This window comes from Scardinius erythrophthalmus (assembly GCF_964197995.2).
Source record: "Scardinius erythrophthalmus genome assembly, chromosome: 15".
Classification (NCBI taxonomy): Eukaryota; Metazoa; Chordata; class Actinopteri; order Cypriniformes; family Leuciscidae; genus Scardinius; species Scardinius erythrophthalmus.
Genome location: NC_138235.1, coordinates 16535110 through 16554293, shown reverse-complemented (window position 1 = coordinate 16554293; position 19184 = coordinate 16535110). Strand labels below are relative to the sequence as shown.

The 19184-nt window shown below is 36.5% G+C and overlaps 1 protein-coding gene across 1 annotated transcript in view; it reads left to right on the top strand.

The window, feature by feature from the left end:
- Positions 1-439: 439 nt before the first annotated feature.
- The window catches only part of LOC308702826 (uncharacterized protein), a 51224-nt gene continuing 32479 nt past the window's right edge, over positions 440-19184 (top strand). The window contains exon 1 of the mRNA XM_081385943.1: positions 440-711. The gene's annotated coding sequence lies outside the window, so the exon portion shown is untranslated. The remainder of the gene's footprint in view (positions 712-19184) is intronic.

The following is a 19184-nucleotide window of genomic DNA, read 5'->3' as shown; positions in this document are numbered from 1 at the left end:
AAAAGGACACAAGCTCTTGAAGCTCCGCCCCCTGTGCTGGGACCAGCAGCTCATTTGCATTTAAGGAACAGACGCAAAACGGTGCGTTTTTGCTCACCCTCAAAAAGTGACAACTTTAACATGCTATATAAAAATATCTGTGGGGTAAAAAAGGGCATTATATCACCCCTTTAAAGCTCTTGAGAATAAAGCCACTCCACTCTCCCCTATATGTAAAAGCAATATATATAAATCTTAAATCTAAATGGTAGGCTACTTCAAATGTTAAGGAAACCTGTTCAAATGGAGGAGGAGTTTTTTTCTCTCTCGCTAAATCTCTCAGAACTGGGCCGTTTCATTTTCCATTGGGCGGCCCAACACGATGAATAGCGTGATTTCTCCATTGGGTGGCGCTAATCGGGCTCGCGCAGATGGAGGGATGAGTCTCATCACATGGTCCATCCATATGCCCGGAGAAAGTGAGCGATCATCGCAGTCTCTGCGCTCTCTAAACTCAATCAGAGAGTAGGCGGCAGTGTACCGCAGATGAACTGAGAGCAGAAGAGCAGCCATGATAGTGAGCCTGAGCCTGCAGCTGTGTGCGCTGGAGGAGAGCTGAGGAGTAGAAGTCTCTTCTCTTCTCCTCTCTATTCTTCTCTTCTCTTCTCGCTGAGGATGGCAGGGATGCTGCGCGCCGCATCACTCTCTCTGGCTCTGTGAAACAAACGCACGGTAAGCGCGCTTCATCTTCCCTCACTGACCCTGTCATTACACGTCGAACTTTGAGGGGGTTTCGTCCGTCGTCTGGACGCGTTATAAGTGTTTGGCTTGGGGGGTTGTTGAGCAGAAGTTTACATGACTCTTATTATGTTTGTTACTTTATATAACTAACGTTCTGTATAGCCTAGTTTGGTTTCAGTAGACATTTCTCAGACTGTAGCAGCCTCGGTCAGTCTGAAACGCGGTTAAGGCTGTGCTGAGGTCTTTTTCTGGAGACTCGAGATCATTGAATGGAATTTCTGAGCTCATATCGATGCTCTTATTGATTCTGTATTTTCTTGAGAGAGGGGTGGTGAAGGGGAAGATACTGAGGTAAAGATGGTTTAAAGTGTGTCCTCTTGAATGAATGTTCAGGGTGAAATTCTGCTCTTCTTTTGCTTATAAAAACTACCAAAAAGTAGGCTATCATGGTAAAACCTATTTTGTGTGGATGCCATGGTTCTATCAAGTTTTTTTGATGGGACTACCATATGGACTACCATAATTTATTGGATATGCCCCATTGATTTTTTGGGTGTACCATTTGTTTTCTGCGAATGTGTACCATGGTTCTTCCATGTCTTTTTGGGGGGTATTTCCATGGATTTATGTATATTTACCATGGTAATGCCATGAACTACCATCCCTTTCAAAAAAGTACTTTCATGGCATGGTACAGCGATGGTATACTATGGTGCTTTGAAATATTTACATTAACTAATAATATTTGATATGGTACTCCATTAGAATACAAAACATGTCCAAAATACCATGGTGGTACCATAGTACATATTCAAAAACCATGTTGGTACCATTCTTTTTTTTGTAGGTATAATGTATTTTTGGACAAAAATGATACTGAATATGGTCATCTTTTAGTAGAATGGTAAATACAGTATCTATATTAATATCTGATGGCATTACAATACTGTCAAATGCTGTGGTTTGATGTAGTTAGTATTATTACAGTGTGTTTAGTTAATTTTTTTGCATCCTGTGATGAAGCAGCTCTTTTCATGTCTTCATTCTGAGAGCGGAATTAATGGTGTGTGATCCCTAAGTGTTCAGTTATTCCAGACCCAGCGGGACAGACTTTATTTAAGCAAGAAAGTGACTTAACACCAAGAGCTTATGCCCCCCCCCCCATACCCCCCCCCCCCCAGCGCACGCTGACCGAGAAACTGCAAGAGTCTGTCCAATACAGTGAATATGGATGAATGAAATCCTCTTACTCTGCAGCTCAAACTCACTGTGTGTGAGTGTATGAGAGAGATATGCTCTCTACTGAGGGTTTACTGACTGATCAACTGTCTTTTGCACCTTATAATGAAAATTAAAGCAGCAACATTTCGAGTCATCAGCAGAAAAAAAATATATTTGTGTTTGATAAAGAAGTTGTATTGTTGTTATTGGTTGGAAAAAAAAGGTTGTCTAAAGCGCTAGGACAGAAATTAACCGTTCACATTCACAGTTTGGGCAGTTCAAGTCTTTCAATTGAAAATTTTGTACCCACTCAAAACAAAGATTTATTATCAAAATGTCAAACCTGGTGGCTTTCAAGTTCACCTGCAATTTTGCTTTATTAAAGAAATAATAATTTCTCATGAAATGTCAATTAATATAATTAAATATTAATATATTTAACATGATTAAATATTAATAATAATATGTATTACTATTATTATTGATATTTCAAAAGAAATATTTTTTTATTTAATAAAGCAAAATTGCAGTTGAACAGATTATTGATTAATATGAATTAATATTTTATTCTGATTATCTATTTATTATTATTAATATATCAGGTCAGGATTTTAAACCAGGCTACCTTGCTCTCCGATCAAAAACTAGACAAAAATGTAAAAAAAAATGAAGCTGTACGTTATAAACACTTTTTTTCTTTGTTTTTGCCTTGCATAGGGCACCATGTGAACCAGCACTGCCACTCGCACATCCTCCCAAAAAAAAAAAAAAAAAATTAAATATATATATATATATATATATATATATATATATATGTAAAAATTTGAAAAAGGTGCATGAAAGTCCCTGTACAAATACAGACCACTCTTTCGCACATATGCAATTAAGCCCACGTGTAAAATAAACCGCAAACATTATCAAGACATTCAAAATGGCCCTTAAGGCCCACCAGCAGCTTTCTTCTGTTCTGTTGCTTGACTCTTTATATATTAAACATGCCACATCCTTACAGACAGGCTATGGTGGCTGCATTTTTAACCACATGACCAACCTCGTCTGTGTTGTGTGACGTGACAGACCGTCATGCTGTCGAGTAGGATGCAAAACCTGCTCTCTCTGAGTTAGACTAAAGGTGCACGAATGGGTCAGTTTGTACTCTATATATGCTTTCTGTGTAGGCGCTGTGGGTTTAATATGCACGCCATGCACTCTTGCCACTGCTGATGTCAAAGTAGATTCAGGATCAAGTAACACTCGTAAGCTTCTGTATCTTAAGACAGATATGAGCTGAAGTGAGTGAGAGAGAGAGAGAGAGAGAGTGGGAGGGAAAATGAACAGTCCCTATGGATTGGAGTGGAATATGTGTGACGGAGGGTTTAGGGCACCAGACGCAATGACTGTATGAAAATCCCTTAATAATTAACACTACGCATTGCAAGAGGAGGGGTACAAGCGGATGGAAACCTGCTGTGTATGTGACAGTTACGCAAGGTGGTCAACATGTTTTCTGGAACGGATGAACTGTACTGAGAAGTGTTGGGGGATCTCCCAAAATGAATGACACATGAAGCTCTTCTTTAAGGTTCTTCAGTGTGTCACCTTAAAGGGATAGTTTGCCAAAAATGAAAACCTCACGTCGTTCCAAACCTGTACGACAACATCAAAGTTCACCTCAACTGTTTGGTTATGAACATTCTTCAAAATCTCGTATTTTTGTTCCACAGAACAGGTTTTTGGGTGAACTATTTCTTGAACTAACCCTTAACCCTTAACTAGACTACACTGTTGAGCTTGAGGTGTGTTGAAGGACCTTCAACATCTGGAGGTTCCTTGTAGTGTAAAAATATTCAGAACCAAAAACCGTACTTTTAAAGAATATGTCTTTCTGAGTCTGAAACAACTCTGAGACAGTTTTCAAATGATCTTCTTTCATAGAGGTTTGACATTACATGAGGGGCAGTCAGTGTTATTTTAGTACCATTGAGATACTATTATAGTTTTTTTATTTTTTATTAATAATTTCAGTTTTTGGTTAAGATATTTTTGCACATCATGTTAAATGTTTATTTATTTTAAATTTCGGTTTCGGTTTTATTGATAACCCTGGGGTGAATAAATGACGTCATAGTTTTAAACACTCTAAAAAATAATTCAGGAGACCATAACCATAACTTAAATAAATGCATTGCAATTTATTTATTTAATTAAACCTTTTAAGTTGCAAACATTTTGTTGAGCGCTGTTGACATAATAATGTTGATCATTACATTAACTTAATATTGTGTGTAATTTAAACTCCAATTTCTGTGTTAATTGAATTCTTTAAACATTAAGTTGCAGTAACTTAATGAAATTCTCTTGATAACTTTGGAAACTGGACTGGATCAGGGGAATAAATGTTGAAATGAAGTGTTATTTTATGTGCTTTTCAGTGAAGGGAAAAACCTGCTAGTGTTTACTGCTGTTATGTTTGACATATAAAAGCGTTTCTGTCTAAGGCGGTTATGGTATTAATAATTTAGAACCATATTAAAGCCCTTTTATGCTGAAATAGTTCTTTGTGTTTGGGTTTATGCTCAACATTAAATCAAAATTGGCCATATTTACCTTCTTCATGCACGCTTCTGGTCTTATTGGGAATAACTCATTATGCTATTTATTTTTATAAAAGGAAAAAACGCTTGTCTTCATCTTCCACCTGGAAGTATATGTGTTGAATGATGACAATTTACTCTTGTTTTCATAAAACCTAAAAAGCAGGTTTCTAATCAGCACCAAAAAAATGCTTCCGCAAGCCAAAGAACCCTTATTTGCTGCCATTCAGAATCCATTTTTCATAAGAGTCTATTGGTTTCTGGGTTTTTAGAGCACCAGTACACAGATGGTTTTCTTTCTGAAACTTTTTGAAAAACTTCTCCTGTGGTGTCAGGCTGCAAAACCCTTTCCGAACCTTTACTTTTAAGAGTGCAACCGTGTTGTTATTCACACCTGAACAGGAGAACGACCTGCATGCGCTTGGTTCACATCAGACATCATCTTCTGTCTGAGAGTCAATGACCCGAGGAACAGCCCTCTCATTTCTCTCTTTCCACCGTGGATGACAGAAAGTGAGATTCATGTTGCCATTCCTCTCATCCAGGCAGACAGGAACCCCCTCTCTCTCTATTTCTCATCACTGGCTATCATATGGTCAGGAAATAGGAGTGGGCTGCACCAAACTCAATAGGCATTTAAGCACTTAGGAGTATTTCGGGGCCTGTTGTGATACGCATTAGACTAACAGGCTTCATCCATAACACTACACAATATTGATTCATTTCCTCAGGGCAAAGGGCATAATAGCCTTTATCTATTTTCACTCCTTATCACCCTTGTTGCCTAATCACTTTGACTGTTCGCTGCCATTAAAGTGCTTAAAATGCCAACCCCATAATCTCCGAAGGGTAGCAAAAACCTGCAAATAATGGGATAAAGCATTTGTGTCAATAGAATGGCGTGAATTTGACATTGGTGTGATGTAACTAACCGCGACATCGATTTAGTTTAGTAACATTTCGTGGAATAGGTCAACGCAGCCACCGGTTTGTGATTAGCATTGATAGTTCCTACTACTGAAGTATGTGTGTAGTTGTGGTGCTCCGTAATATGAATATTATAGGGGACATATCATGAAAATCTGACTTTTTCTGTGTTTAAGTATTATAATCGGGTCCCCTGTGCATCTACCAACCCAGAAAACGTGAAAAGTTAGCCTGGCAAGCCAGACCTACATCAAGATGTTAGGTCTGGCGACTCACCATAGTCACGGCTCAATCCGAGGGGCGGGATAAACGGCTGTCTTTCAAATTCCCTCTGCACGCAATAGGACAGCGCTTCAACCAACCAGAGCGTTAGTTGATAGATTCAACTTTTGAATCTGGCCGGCAAAACTACGAACACATCTTCCTTTTTTAAGAATGACTTAAGTGCCCTTCTTTGCACTTTTCTCAAAGAAAAACTTAACTCCAAGTCCTCCAGAGTCGCGGCCAAAGCCGATTTGAAAGACTGTTCTCCAGCAGTAGCAACAGAAGTAGTAGGGAACCGTCGCAACTCTGTCGTCATTATGTTAAGCCCGCCCGCCTACTCTATAAGCGACGTGATTGGCCTGACCCAATTTATGTTTTTGCAGCTCGAAAGTCAATGGAGAGTTGCTAGACTACCCTGACTGCAAAATACATTTTGCTGCCGCTAGGGTGCGTCTAGATTTCTAGGCTAGTGAAAAGTGACAACCCAGTAACTTTGTTTTGGTAAGTTTTTCTCTGCAAGCATGTCAAAAAATAAGCCGATAAAGATTTCCCTCCCCTTCTGACGTAGGAAGGGGGTCCTTACGCCCTTATTACCGCCCCTTAATCTGCACGTTTCCACCCTTGGCGCCACCATTGGGTTTTCAAGCGACAACAGTGTAACCAGTTCTAACGCAATGGCAAAAGTTGGAGCAAAGCATGCAGACTGTTCTGTCGTTCCGTCTGCACAGCCAATAAAGGGACACACACACAAAAATGGCGCGTTTTTGCTCACACCCAAAAAGTGTCCATTTTAACATGCTATAACAAATTATCTGTGGGGTATTTTGAGCTGAAATTTCACAAACACATTCTGGAGACACCATAGATTTACATTACATCTTGTGAAAAGGGGCATGTCACCTTTAATTAGAAGAGGAAACGTTGGAGCTGTGTAGAGAGAGACAGGACACGAACAGATGGTTTTTTCCAGTCCAAGTGAAGGAACTTTTGTATGTGGTCGCGGCTGATGCGTATTGACCTATTTTTCTGAGGATGGTCTGAGATCAGCTTTCCATGTCCTCTTTAGGCCCATGCTGAGTCCTGGTTTGTAGTCGGTGTAGCTCACTACAGTAGTTCACAACAGGAAAAGTGCAGAATGTATTTGAGCTGCAGAGCATCCGCCATGAATTCAGCCACAGATCTGCAAGAGAGGTAAAAACTGAAAGAGATGAAGAGATTTTGGTGGTTGTGGAACATGGTTGACTTAGGCCAAAATCTTGTTCTTAACTGATTTTGCTTCAGAGCTGAGAATTATACTGGATATCAAGTACAGAATGTTACTTCACACAAGTATGCAGATGAAAATGTTTGGCAAATATATTGCGAAAGCATGTTTTTGTGTTGCTGTGGTGGCAACAAATCTCAGCACTCTAGGGGGCGCTAGGGGACACATTGACATTTAGGGTCCAGATTTACTAAACAAGGCGAATTAGCACGAGAGGATAATCCCACAAAAGCGCCGATGGGAGTGGAAAGTTCTGCGCATGATCTACTGACGACACGAAAATTAAAGGGGTGGTTGAATATGATTTCACTTTTCTAACTTTAGTTAGTGTGTAATGTTGCTATTTGAGCATAAAGAACATCTGCAAAGTTACAACTCCCAAAGTTCAAAGCAAAGGGAGTATTTTCTTTTAAAGAAATTGCTTTTTAAGGACTACAACAAACGGCTGGTAGGGACTACACGACATTCCTCCCGGGTTAGTGACATCACCAACCCTAAAATTTACATAAACCCGTCCCCGGGAACGTGATTTATAGATTATCAAGACAGAATATGCTAATCAATGACTAGAATATAACTACACATAAGCTACATAAATTCACTAACTAACCATTCAGAAATGTTGTCTACATGTTGTCACTTCTTCTTGTGTCTCTCCATCTGTCTGACTTCGGTTTGAACATAAAAGGCTAAAAGTTTTAGAAATTTTCAGTGCATGTCTGTGTGAGGTAAAAGGACACAAGCTCCTGAAGCTCCGCCCCCTGTGCCGGGAGCAGCAGCTCATTTGCATTTAAAGGAACAGACACAAAATGGTGCGTTTTTGCTCACCCTCAAAAAGTGACAACTTTAACATGCTTTATAAAAACATCTGTGGGGTATTTTGAGCTAAAACTTCACATACACACTTTGGGGACATCAGAGACTTATTTTATATCTTGTGAAAAGGGCATTATACCATCCCTTTAAAGAACTCAAGATTCATCCGGATCATTTCCATAATGACCAACACAATCTACCAAGAGCAGCGCAAATTAGCGTCTGGTTTAAGACATGCTATTTTTACGCAAATACCAGTAAATTGATGAGCTCAAACCTTAGTAAATCACCTTGCATGATTCATTTAAATACTCTCCTCCCATAAATTTTGTGTCTGAAAGGGAAACTCCTATAAATACATATCCAATATGGTCAGCCGCAAAAATAACCCTGTCCATGCCTTTTCAGCGCTAATTTGTGGAGTCTTTGCAGCGTCTTTAGTAAATCCTGACAGTAGTTTTTTAATGCCAAAAGAGGGTTTGCCCTCATAAAGTCATAATAACGACTTCAGATGCGTTCAAATCACCGGAGCAAGATGCTGATGTATTCAACAAGATTTTTTCTACAAATGCATGCATTTTGCAGAAGAACGTTATGCTTCGGCACTGCGTGACAGTGCGGATGAGTATAGATAATGTACTCTGTAACTCTGTTAGAGAGCTACATATGGCAATTCATCTGTTCAATAATATACCTTACTCACCTGTTGAGTAATACACACTCAACGCATCTTGCGTCGCTTTCACAACTTTTCAAATCCCTCAGTTCTCGCCATCTCCAAAAAGCCAAGCCAATGTTGATTCTGGGTTTATTACGAGCTCTGTTGTGGTCTCTTTTTGCCAGCAGACTCTCCTCTGTTCAGCGTTTGTTTAAACGGATGATTCCCTGGAGTTTTGGAGATTTAGCTGATCCGGAATAACCTGTGACACTCTCACACCATATATGCGTCAACTTTTCTCTATATACGGATATGACGAGATACACACAGGAGTGAGTGATGTATGTATGCAATTTTTCCGTGAAAACCATCCCGACAGGTCTAAAATATAAACACTTAGAATAGGCTTATCATAGTGACTCTAAATTGTTAAGTACAATCAACTTGGATGTTTGAGTCATTTCAACTTAAATTACATTAAACTGACTTTAATTTGTTGAATCTTGTATAATTTATAAAAAAAAAAGTTGAAAATTGCATAACTTATTTTGATGAGTTAAAGCAATGTAAAAACATATGTTGTCATAACTTATTGATCATATCTTATATGTCATAACTTATTGATCAGTTTAATTATTGTATCAATAATACAATTGTATTGTAAAACAATAATTTCATTCATTTGAACAAATATATCATCAAAACAGATGCTGTTTTTTTCACTGACATGCCCCCAAAGAAAATTTCCAACTGAGTTTCCTACTCATAATAACTACGGCTTTGAAGTGACGGTGACGTTTATGTGTTGTTCAACTTGTAAATACGATCTTTCTGACATGACTTGAATGTTCCATAACTAACTTGCACAGCAAGACTTTCTTAGCCACTGTTCCCATTAAGTTATGAAAAAATTATTTGTGAATTTTCTCTGAATGTTCAAAGCGACCAGCTTTTTAAATGTTTCAAAAAAGTTTTTTTCTTGGTTATTGGAACGCTAATGTAATATTCCATTTGATCATTTTGCAAATTGTTACTTTTTTAATGTTCTCTAAATGTTCTGAAGTAGCCACATTTATAAAGTGTTAGATGAAAAAAAAAGAAACACTCCATGAACAATGCATAAATAATGTAACATTTTGAGAACATTATTAAAGACCAGATAACTTTGAATGAACATTTGTTGAGAACCTTGCCAGAACATTAGCCAAAGTTTTGAGAAACATTCGCGCGTTATAAATTGTGGTCTAACATATTTTGTTATGCAATGACATTAACATATATACAATGAGCGTTTGCATCCACATTGTGTAGAGAATGTTACAGGCCTTACATTGCGCAAAAAGACGTGCACCTCCTATAACTTGGATGATCCCAACACATATCAGTTTCTGAAGACCCAACACTCTGCAGGGAAGGCAGACATCATGGCGACCCCTTTTATTTACCCTCTGTATTACTATTACTGAGATGTTCCGCTCACCAATGTGTGCAAAAGCAACAGGAAGTATTAAAACAGACTATGAACAGACTGTTAAATGCAGTTGAATGGAACCATGGAGAACGAGATCAAGACATTGCATTGTTTATTTATAGTTTATTTACAATCACATAATCTCTGCGCCGTCGCCCTGGCAAACGGCAACTGCATCCTTATCAAAACAACACCTACACGTTGTTGCGAGGCGCAACAGTCTGCAGTTTGCCAGGAGCTGAAAGAGTGAGACGGTGTGAGGTATAGGAAATCAGTTGTGGTAGTTCAAAGAAGCTGTGGTCTTACAAATGAAGAGCATGCAGGAACGCGCTCACACACACACAAACACACACACCCTTGCTGCGCTGTCCCCTTTTACCAGTGTTATGTGAAGCAACGGCAGACACCAGTGCAAGTCTATTTTTAGCAAGTGCCTGCAAGACGCAAGCACATATGCTAAAATGCTGCTCAGCTGTGTTGCGCTGTTAGCTTTGCATTGCTATCTTTTGCTCAAGATTTTGAATGGTACTAGGAGCATGTTCTTTGAAACGTGCCTATTTTTATGCACTTGCAGAATGTGCAGACTGGAGGGTCCATGTTAGGCGTTCTGCTAGTGTGTGATGCTGAGGACACTTTTCATGAAAACTGGTGTCCTGTTACTTTAAACTAAAGCATTAAATCCTATATATGTTTTTTTTTTTTTATATAAATATTAAATATGCTAGTACACGTAAACTGTAGTTGTAAATACAGTTTTTCTGAATTGCTAAAACACATTTCTTGAAACCATCACTCATTTTCTCAAAACCTTAAACACAAAACTCATTGTCAAACCACATTCAGAGATAATTCTCAAAGACTCTTCTGGTAAAATCAAACAATTGCCTCAAAACCATTTTATCTGTGCACAAAATCAAACAATGCTTTCAGATCATACACACAGCGAGTCAATATTATAAACACTACAGATCATGTGTTAGACACTACATCAAAAAATGGAGAACACTGAATCCAAAGCATGCATTTACAGAAAAAAAGTATATTGTAACAAAGTAAACTAATCTTCCAATTACATAAAAAAGTATGGTTATGACAACGTACAGTAGTATGGTGAATAAATGGTATACTGTATGCACTGCAAGTGTAGTATCATAATGGATATTGTATAGTAGGCCAATCAAAGCTCTGTATATTCACCACTTGCAAAAGTGCAAAAGCCAAAAAGGTTACAGTACAAAACTCAAAATGAAAAGCATGTTATAGTCACTCAGAAGATTTGTGCAACTGCAGAATCAAGGCCAATGAGAGATTGTGTTTTAGTGAGTGAAAATGTGTTCAGAGTTTTGAAAAAAAGAGTGCATGAGATTTGCAAACAGTGTTTGTTTTAACTACCTGAACTTGTTTAACGATTTACAGAAAAAGGGATTTATTCGACAAATTGGTTTAGGCTATTGAGAATTTGGTTCAAAGAATAGGGTTTAGTGTTTTAGCAATTCAGAAAAACTGTATAATGTGTTAAATGTCTGTTGTGCTTTAAAATTGTGCTTTTGGTCTGTCCCAATCTTTATATTGCTATAGCTTTAATTTATTATTTATTTTGATTTCAGTTATAATTTTAGTCATTTTACTTCAACTTATTTATTTTAGTTCGCTGGCAAGGCCACATTTAAATTTTTCATTTATATTTTTTAAGTTTAAGTTTTTAATCTATTTTAAAAAGATTTGTGGCTTTATTTTATTGTTTACTTACTTTTTTTTAAGTTTTAGTTTTAGTTAGCAATAACAATATATATATATATATATATATATATGAAGAGTTCAGATGCAAAAGCCTCTAAGTGCCATCTGAAATTTTTCTCTAGAATGATCATTTTTATCAAGCTCGTATATTTAAGTTTAATAATTTCACTTAAAAGGCAATGCAAATTACCTATTAATTGTCATTTAAGTGAAATTACTTAACTTAAATATACAAGCTTTATAAAAATTATCATTCTAGAAGAAAATTTCAGATGGCACTTAGAGGCTTTTGCATCTGAACTCTTCATATATATATATATATATATATATATATATATATATATATATATATATATATATATACAGTATATATATATATTGTTCGGTAGAGGTTCACTTATAATATTAATAAAGTTTTTGCACAATATATATTAACTGTACATAAGTATATATGTACAGTCAAACCAAAAATTATTCAGACACCAGATATAATTGTTGATATGTATTTTACTGGTGGGTGCAGGACACTATAGTGCATTTATGTAAGTGAGGATAGCAAAATAAAACTGAACTGTGACATTATACCCAAAAAATCTTCTACCAGTAAATTTATAATGATTACTGAAGTGGTTTTAAGGCTTGTCAGTAAACGCCCACTTTTATGATTGGCTAACGTTGTTGCATAGATAAAAGTATCAACGGTCACTCATTACTGGACAGGAGTAAGTGTCCATATAAAACCTTAATTTACAGACAGGGCATTATGAAATCATTTATTCATGGTTTGTGATGTAGCCGCTGTCAGATCCAATAAAGCTGATTGATTCATGTGAACTCTCCATTACTGTTAGGTTTCTGGTTGCATCAACAAGGCTTTATTAACAATAAACTTATAGAAACGCTCGGGAGAATAAGAACAAGGACTTTCTATTCATTACTAAAATTCGAATTGTTTATGTACCAAAAATGTGTAATATTTAGCTCTGGCACACATTTCATGTGCATGGTTTCCTACCGTAAATTCAAATTTATTCCAAGTCCCAAATTTTAGAAATGAATAGAAAATCGAACAGCTCATAAAATATTTAGCTTGACCTCCTTTGTCATTTCATACAGTAGTGGTCAAGCACATTTTTAAGTATGCTCTTTATTTGTCAGTTTTGAGTCATGTTTTACACCCTATTTGTAGAATGAGCCCAATATAGCTGCAGGGTATTAGACTCTCAAAGAAGCTCTTTCATTCCCTAGTATAGCAGGTGAGGCTTTTACTAAAGTCATTGGAGGATGAGAGGGCTCTATTTCTGGAGTTTTCTTTGTTAAATTAATTTTGTTTATTTATGCATGCACCTCCACATGAAAGCATCCCGCGGTCCCTAGTGGAACTGATGAGTTGTGGAATGAGAGGCGTTTTAGCTCTCTCTTTCTCGCACTCTCTCTCTCTCTCTCTGATTCACTTCTCTCACTTCTTCTGTTCTTTGGACCCGTTTTTCCTTCTTTCTTCCTTTGCGGATGAATGGAAAGGTCACTAAAGCGTTCATTCCCAGTGTGGTTGTGTTTTATTGAACGTGATGAATAGATTTGTGTCGTATCGATTCCTCTGATCAATAGGTAGAGTGTTCTGAGAACTACAGAGGACTCTAATGATTGTTAGTAACCCAATTAGCTGCAAAAACCAGATTATGAATTATTCATGCCGTTATGCTTGCCTGCCATATCAAAAATAAACTAAACACATTATTATCAACCTGATTAGTGGTGAGCAAGGTCAATGAATGTCAGTTTTCATTATTAGTTTCATGACTTAGAATGTGGCTCGACCTCCATAATTTTTGGAGCGATACAGCAAACTCTGTCCAATTAGTGAGTTTACACAAAGTCCCTTTAAAGGGATAGTTCATCCAGAAATGAAAATTCTGTCATTAATTACTCACCCTCATGCGATTCCAAACCTGTAAGACTTTCGATCATCTTCAGAACACAAATGAAGATCTTTTTAATGAAATCTGTGAGCTTTCTGTCCCTCCATTGACAGCTACACAACTACCGCTTTCAGTCACCAGAAAGGCAGTGAAGACATCATTAAAGTAATCCATTAAAGCATTGTGAGTGCTTTGTTTGAGCAAAAAATAAAATTACCACTTATTTACAAAATTTTAATTCACGAGAGCACTGTCACATGCGTGTTATGTTGATTTGAGAGCAGATGTTGTTGTGAATGTGCGTTGGAGATTAATATTTTGTAAATAAAGTGGTAAATTATGTTTTTTTGCGCAAAAAAAGCACTTGTGTCGCTTCATAAAATTTAGGTCAAATGGTCACATGGATTACTTTAATGATCTCTTTACTACCTTTCCGGGGCTTGAAAGTGGTAGTTGGGTAGACTATCAATGGAGGGACGGAAATCTCTCAGATTTCATCACAAAGATCTTCATTTGTGTTCCGAAGATGAACGAAAGTCTTACAGGTTTGGAACAACATCAGGTCGAGTAATTAATGACTGAATTTTCATTTTTGGGTGAACTATCCCTTTAAGGCAAGTCATTTCAGTTGGCGGCCATCTTTGAAACGCATCTGGTGCAGTCATTTCAGTCATGCAAGTACAGCTCCTATCTCTTCGAATAGTGAAATCAAATTCTCCAAAGCTGTTCACTACACTCACGAGTACATTTCATTTTCGAAATCAACTATGAACTCTGACAACAAATGTCTCATAAATTTCAGTTCTAAATGCTCAAATCATGACAAAAAAATGAATTTTTCTGGCTGGAATGGCCAATGCGCATGTGTAGTCCTAAGCAGCTGCAGTGACACAATGATTTTACCAATTGGCGATTGTTTATTTAGAAGGCGGGACTTATTCCACAATAGAGTTGGTAAGTCCCGCCCATCCGTAAAATCCCAAGTGGACCTCTAGGTTGAAAAATCCTCAATGCAAGTGAATGGGAGAAAATAATTATTTTCTGGTCCCGTTTGAATTGTGCCATGAATGTGAACATATGTTGTCTGTGAATTTTTTATATAATTTTTCATGTTACGAGTTTGACAGTATATGGTATGATTCTTCGGCTAGCAGTTGTGGAAAAGACATAACGAGAAAGACTACATTATCGCCTATGTGACGTCACCCCATAAAGTTGACTTACCCGTGGTTTTCGCCAACCTCAACGATTTTGTCCTCTCCCTGAAAGAAGGCGGTGAAGTGCACCAAAGACACAGCCATGTTTAGCGGGATCCGTGGTAGTGGTGTTGACGTTTCAAACGCGTCGAAAGTAGCAAAGAGTTGTAGTCCACAAAGTGCTCTCACACAAAGTCTAACCGTATCAAACTTCTACCCGCTAAATTGTAGCATTCTTTACACGAAAAATAATATTAAAAATTCACAGACAACATATGTTCACATTCATGGCACAATTCAAACGGGACCAGAAAATAATTATTTTCTCCCATTCACTTGCATTGACGATTTTTCAACCTAGAGGTCCAGTGGGGTTAGCGGAAGGGGCGGGACTTACCAGCTCTATATTGCGCATTGCACTAAAGTCTTTGGTTTACATCACTTGTAGCCTGGTTGACACCAGACCCTTCTCAGTTGTAACTGAGAGTGGGTCTGGGGAAGGTTCATTCACAGCACATTTCCAAAGGGGCGTAACCAACAGACATCGCTCAAATGCCTCTGGGCGCAATTGGACAGACCTAAAACCAATCAGAGCGATCGTCATCGTGTAAAGCCCGCCTCAACGTTTGTGATTGGTGCCTCGATTTGGAAAAATTGGAAATGGGCTTGAATGGGCTCTTGGCCAGACAGACTTGCAGAGCAAATCTCAAATTTGCCGGAAGTTCGTCAGGGTTTTCCCAGGCTAACTTGTGAGGGAAATGCTATGTCAAATTAAACTTTTATTGAAACAGTCCTGACTTTTAATCTGTAATGTACCTCATTAACATTGAAAAGGAGGTGTGTTTGCACTGAACAAATTGCAATGGCTTAATTTACATATGTACATATTCCACAGCTACTTTTGCTGAATTGCGGATGATCAGTGAATAAGACGAAATGCCACATGTAACAGTTTAGTGCGTTTGCCTCAGAGTGAGAAGAGAGGTTAAGGAAAGATAGATGGCAGATGAGCGGTTGGTCAAATTCAGCTGGGACTGCATTTTTCATAACTCTGTCAGGCGTAAACCTGCCATGGCTTTCAAGCAGCATAAAATCAATGAGTGCACCATTAACCTGCGATTGCACCGCTTCACTCCACCGCTGCCCCCCATAGTCCATGACCGCATGCGAACACCTCACACAGCTGTGAAAAAGACAAATAGACGGAGAGCGGTTTATGTACAGTGACAAATAGAGGAACATTAGAGAAACAGAGCCAGAAATGTTGTATTCTACATACTTGTTCCAAACTGCAATGAAATTGAATAATATATGTTTTAAAATCCCACATTACAGTGAAAAAAAGATCTTAAAGGAATATTGTGGGTTATACATCTTAATATATACATCAGTTGCTGATATTTACATGGAGAAAAAATAAGATGAAATTCTGATAACTTGTAAATCATGATTATATGTTTTAATATTAAATTAAGCGATCTTGAGATTGTAGAAAGGCGCTATATAAAATAAACATTATTGTAATCATTGAGATACTTGTAACAGTAGCAGACTACTTGAATAAAATGCATATAAATATCAGTTGTCAATATTTCCTAAAATATGTCTTATTAAGATTTTTAAATGCTTAGTTTTATGATCAAAGGCTGTAGTTTTGAGGTCAAAACATATAATGGAATTAGAGTCAGAAATTAACGGTGGCTTGGGGCAAAAATGCCCCCAGAGATAAGTTGGCAAAAAATGCCCTTGCACGATTAAGCTAGATCTATACGGCTATCACGATTAAAGTGAAATTATTGAAAATCGTCAATTTGCAGCTTTACATTTACAGTAGATTCGCTTAAATTCCATCACGTTAATGCGTGGTTTGCAGCGTTGCGCATTATAACCAATCACACACGTTTATGTTGAGCTTGTGAATGCAATGTCCAATCAGAGGCGTTTTGGTTCGTCACCACGGAGATCACCGAATATGTATGTGCGCGCCCTCACTGACTGAATTCTCAAGATGACAAGATGTAAGTGAGAGATTAATTTTGCCATGTAGACAGCTTCACATTAGACTGAAGTCATGGACCGCTTCAGCGTTATTTGCTGGCTTTCTTAATGTCATTTATTCCCAGTTTGAATAACCGTCTTGTTTTTCATGCATGCTGCTGAAATAACCAACATGAAGTTATGATTTTCGAATCCGTTAAAAGCAATAAACAAATTCATAAACAGTTTTTAGCTTGTTTCGTCTGTAACCAGTATATATAAAAATAAAAAAGTGCAACTTTACAGCTAAGCTGAAATAGATTGTATTGAACCTGGAATATTCCTTCAAGACAAATGAGAAGTCTTTATAAAGTAATGCACTTACAATTGAAGTCTATGGGGCAAGTACATAGGTTTAGGGGTTTTAAACCAGAAATGTGAACCCTGTAGCTCTTATATGAATTTTTTGATCTGTTGTCTAAATCATCCCTTTCACTCAAAGAAACTTCGAGACATGTGCATAAACATGAGGGTGAAACTCATCCGGAATATGCTTTTTCTAGAACAAGGCCTATTCCAAAAAATCTAAATCTCTTTGAGGGTTGAGGTTTGATGGATTTTTAGTGGGGGATTATTAAAGAAGCTCCCTTTGTCTTTTTGCTGCATACTGTACACTTCAAGCGTCTCACACGGCTGTTATATATTATTCATGTGAGAATTATGTAACGCCGCTTTCATTGTGAAATGTCATGAAGATTCAGAGGAGTTTGTTCAGCATCAGGTTCACAGATCTGATCGTGGATGGAAAAGACAGTTGCACTTTATACTGCCATAGACAATCAACCGTCACTCTGCTTTGTTCTCCTGCTGGAGAACGCGCCGTGGAGCGCTGAAAGGCCCTTGGTGTGTTTTATGTGTTTGATCACGATGTGTCCCGGTTGCAGTGGTGTGTGTGGGCGTGGGTTCGTGCGCTGATGTGGAGGCAGGGTGGAGGTTGCCTGCACCTTTGCAGAAGAAGGTGGAAAGTGGGTGAGTCATCCAAAATTAAACCACAAAAGCAAGAGAGGATTTGTGCGCTGTGGGGCTGCGTCTGCACACACACACACACACACACACACACACACACACACACATACACACACACCCGATGATGCAGGTTAATTAATGATTAACCTGCCATTTGATGGAATAATGAAATGCCGTTTGTCTAAATTAAGATTTTTTTTATTCACTACTCAAAATCACAAAACAGGTCAGACGCCTGTCCGACTAACCCCAGATTAGTCAAACAAATGGTGTGAAATGGAAATTTATTTGTTTTTTCATATGTGATTCAAAAGCATTTTTTTATCTATAACGAAACGATATGATTTAAAACGAAGTAGCCTTCAGCAAACTGATTCAGAAACTTTTTAAAATGCTGTTTTAAACTTTTTTTTTCAAATAGGATTTCTTAAAATACTTCCCCTAATATTTCTCAATTATTATTCTTAATATTTATGTATATAAATATAAATATATAAATATATATAAATGTTTTTGTTTATATATGCATATTTATTAAATGCTATATTATATGAACATATATGCAAATATTTACATTTATTTTTTATAAAATTGATAAAAAATTACAAAAATATATATTATACAATATTTGTATATATATATATATATATATATATATATATATATATATATATATATACACACAATATACAGTATATGTATATTAAAACTTACAAATAATTATATTTGTATACAAAACATTTTTTGTAAGTTTTAATATACATACTGTGTATATATATATAGCCTATATATTTGCAATTTTTTAACTATATATACACACATATATATATATATATATATATACATACACATACAGTATATGTATATTAAACTGACAAAATGTATATACAAAAGTACAAATTATATATATATATATATATATATATATATATATATATATATATATATATATATATATATTAATTAAATTAAATAGATTATATTAATTATTTTTGTACGTTTTAATATAGCCTACATATATTGTAATGTATATATATAGCCTATATATTTTAGAATTGTATAGTTAAAAAAAAATATATATATATAATTCTATGTAATATTTATATATATGTATAGAATTTTAATAAAATGTGTTTATATATGTATATTTATTATTATATATATACAGTACATACAAATATTTACATGTAGTTTTTATAAAAAAAATTAAAAGTAATTTATTTGTGTGTGTGTATATATATATATATATATTTAAATTAGATTATTTATTAAACATCCATTATTGACTACAAGATAAAGATTCATTATTTCTAATAAAGTGTAGTTGAAATAGCAGGATTTTTAATCCACTCTTCGAGAAGCGAATGGATCGTTTCCCATCATCAAGTTCT